Source organism: Telmatherina bonti (genome assembly GCF_933228915.1).
Source record: "Telmatherina bonti genome assembly, chromosome: 18".
NCBI classification, from domain to species: domain Eukaryota; kingdom Metazoa; phylum Chordata; class Actinopteri; order Atheriniformes; family Telmatherinidae; genus Telmatherina; species Telmatherina bonti.
This window is the reverse complement of record NC_136616.1, coordinates 32,344,107-32,348,159: the sequence shown is the minus strand read 5'-3', so window position 1 is coordinate 32,348,159 and position 4,053 is coordinate 32,344,107.

The window sequence follows — 4,053 nt, the reverse complement described above, 5'->3', positions numbered from 1 at the left end:
ACTGGGGAGCTTCCATCCCAAGTTATAAATCAGGAAGTTTGACCTCGCCAGCCATCCCATCACTGTGTTATGTCCCCGCCGGTCAGCCACCCTTTAAGCACATCTGCAAAATCGACATTGAGCTATGTAGCCAAACACCGCTACCCTCTGTGGTAAGTGACAAAGCGAGTTCTCTCCCCGCCTGTCTGCGGACGTACACCTTCCAGCAAAATCCCTCCCTCATGTCGAAGTTTGGGCACAACCACAATGGAGACATCAGCACTGAAAGCATCTTTGAAGACGAGAAGGAAGACTTGGAAAAGGAGGAGCACCGGGAAGGCAATGCAAATAAAGAGCAGGCAGAAAAGCCACAAGAGGTGGCATGGGACGAACAGGGGATGACGTGGGAGGTGTATGGTGCCTCAGTGGACCTTGAGTCCCTGGGTACAGCCATCCAATCTCACCTGGAATCAAAGATTCAGGAGCAGGAGAAACGCATCAGGACTCTGAGGAAGTCCATCTGCTCCGAGAGCAGCCTGAGAACATATAAAAAGAAGAGAAGGATGCGAAGTAGAACAATACTGGGATGCTGTGGGAAGACGTACACTGTAGCAGACTGAAATCAGTAGGCCAACTGAACATAAGCAACATAAACTCCCTGGATTATCTACGCCAGAGACTATTTTTTATCAACAATCAATTAAGTTCTTATCTGTGAGTCAAAGGCAGGTTTCAGGTTATGAACTTTTGTTTAGATTGTCTGAAATTTAGGGAAGAAAATCAATTCAGTTCAGCAAAGAATGAAGTTTCACTGCATGCAAAAATCACTTTTCTAAGTGCTTAGAATGGTCTCGTGTGGCGTTCTAAGTCATGAACAGACAAAAAACTCCTGTAAAAAAACAACCCCATGACTAATTAGTCTTTAGCAGACTTTGAAATTAAGCTCACTTTAAAATCTCCATTTTTATGATGTCATATGCTATTAAGTTCCTCCCTCGGCTGGAGCTTCAAACCCGCCTGGGGGGGGGGTGTTAAGAGAGAAGCAGCTGCACTAAAACTATGGACTGCCTTTACCAAAGCAGGGCTGCAAAGTTTACTTAATATATCCCAGAACTGTTTCAGATTGGGTACAAAGTGCATCCAGTTCCCCTTTATTGACCATGATTTGTCTGTTGACTTCACGTCAGACCGAACCGCCATCGTTTCTTTACCTTAAACAGGAATGTTAGCAACTTTACCTTTAGTCATGGTGGATTCTTTCATTAAAAAGGGACATTCAGAGAATATTTACAAGGATTAAGATGAAATCTTTTACCAATACTGTGCACACGGTTGATTTAACATTCCCCCTCAGCCATTTATAACCAATACCATATCATTGCAGATTGCAAAATATATTTTACAGACTGTAAAATTGCATGTGAGATTGTTGTGTGTAGCTTACCTCTTGTGATTATGGATGAGGAGACATGGAGCATCTGCTACATACTCCGCCAGAAGCAAGAACTTTCGTCCTATTTATAGGCCACGAGAACAAAATGACGTCTTTTGTTCTCATTGTTCTGGTTTAAGAGTTCTTGCACCATTTTTTCACCTGAGCAGAACTTTCTTCTCGTGGTTCTCTGAAAAGTATTATGTGATTGGTTGGACAGGGGACAGTGGGCGTGGTTAACATGAAAAATTGTCACTTCTGCATTTGAGCATTTGAGTGAATAGTTTTAACAAGGGGCTGAGAAACTTTGAAAATGTATGCAACACGTGTACATGCTCATCCCTCGGATGAGCGTTGTTTCAGTGTTTGTCAGCTGCTACAGAGGATTAGCCACGGCTCTTTGAAGCCCCTTTCCCTAGTTTCTCTAACTAATTCAACGTAAAACTCTGCATTTCGCTGTTTGCTATCAAGATGGGCTGTCACCAAGGCAAAAACTCGGGCGTGGGAGGAGTTCGGCGAGGCCATGGTGAAAGACTTCTGGACGGCTTCGAGGCGATTCTGGTCCACCATCCGGAGGCTCAGGAGGGGGAAGCAGTGCTCTGTCAACACTGTGGAGGTGGGGAGCTGGGGAGCTGCTGACCTCAACTCAGGACTTTGTGGGTCGGTGGAAGGAATACTTCGAAGACCTCCTCAATCCTACCAACACGTCTTCCGATGAGGAAGCAGAGCTGGTGGACTCAGGGGTGGACTCTCCTGAAGTCCACTCTCCTGAAGGGGCTGAAGTCGCTGAGGTGGTTAAAAAGCTCCTTGGCGGCAAGGCCCCGGGGGTGGATTCCCCTCAAGGCTCTGGATGCTGTGGGGCTGTCCTGCCTGACACGCCCCCGCAGCATCACGTGGACATCAGGGACAGTGTTGCTGGACTGGCAGACTGGGGTGGTGGTCCCCCTTTTTAAGAAGGGGGACCGGAGAGTTTATTCCAATTACAGGGGGAATCACACTCCTCAGCCTCCCTGGTAAGGTCTATTCAGAGGTCCTGGAGAGGAGGGTCCGCCGGATAGTTGAATCTCAGATTGAGGAGGAGCAGTGTGGTTTTCGTCCTGGCCACGTAACAGTGGACCAGTTCTTTACCCTCTTTGGGGTCCTGGAGGGGGCATGGGAGTTTGCCCAACCAGTCTACATGTACTTTGTGGACCTGGAGAAGGCGTTCGACCGTGTCCCCCAGGGGCTCCTGTGGGGGGTACTCCGGGAGTATGGGGTACCGGACCCCCTTGTACGAGCTGTCCGGTCCCTGTACGACAGGTGTCAGAGCTTGGTTCGCATTGCCGGTAGTAAGTTAGATTTGTTTTCGGTGAGGGTTGGACACCGCCAAGGTTGCCCTTTATTGCCGATTCTGTTCATAACTTATATGGACAGAATTTCTAGGTGCAGCCGAGGTGTTGAGGGGATCCGGTTTGGAGGCCTCAGGATTGGGTCCCTGCTTTTTGCTGATGATGTGGTCCTGTTGGCTTCATCTGGTCGTGATCTTCAGCTCTCGCTTGAGCGATTTGTGGCCGAGTGTGAAACAGCTGGAATGAGAATCAGCACCTCCAAATCTGAGACCATGGTCCTCAGCCGGAATAGGGTGGATTGCCCTCTCCGGGTCAGGAGTGAGGTCCTGCCTCAAGTGGAGGTGTTTAAATATCTCGGGGTCATGTTTACGAGTGAGGATGGAGCGGATGGAAGGATGGAGCATGAGATCGACAGATGGATCGGTGCGGCATCTGCAGTAATGCGTACTCTGCGCCGGTCAGGCGGCTGAAATGAGTTTCCTCCGCAGGGTGGCCGGGCTCTCCCTTAGAGATAGGGTGAGGAGCTCGGTCATCCAGGAGGGGCTCAGAGTAGAGCCGCTGCTCCTCCGCATCAAGAGGAACCAGTTGAGGTGGCTCAGGCATCTGGTCAGGATGCCTCCTGGACCTCCCTGGTGAGGTGTTCCGAGCACATCCCTCTGGGAGGAGACCCCGCCGAAGACCCAGGACACGCTGGAGGGATTATATCTCTCGGCTGTGCTGGGAACGCCTCAGGATCCCCCCCGCACAGTTGGCAAATGTGGCTGGGGAGAGGGAAGTCTGGGCTTCCCTGCTTAGGCTGCTGCCCCTGTGACCCGACCCCGGATAAGCGGCAGTAGATGGATGGATGGATGGCTATCAAAGCAGTCATATTTTTCTTTTTTATCAAAAAGTCTTCAGTCTCCTCCTCCATCCATACACAACCCGCCATCTTTATCTGAAATTAACTGGTCATGTGACTTCCTATGTCAGAGGTCCTCAATCCTGGTCCTCGAGGGCCGGTGTCCTGCAGGTTTTCAAAGTGTCCCTGCTGCAACAATTTGAACCAGGTGTTTTGCAGCAGGGACCCTTGGAAAACCAGCAGGACACTGGCCCTCGAGGACCAGGATTGAGGATCCCTGACCAATGTCAAGTACGGGAGCGTGTAAATGCAAAAAAAAGAAAGTTTCCTTTACACTTTTGTGACAAACTTCTATATTGAAATGTCTGAAAAACCACCTCATGTGAGCTTTTAAGCCTTTTGTGATGTTTCCATTACCAGTTTTTATTGCTATTCTTATGTTTTATTAAATTCTCGGGGAAAAGAAATGCTAATGT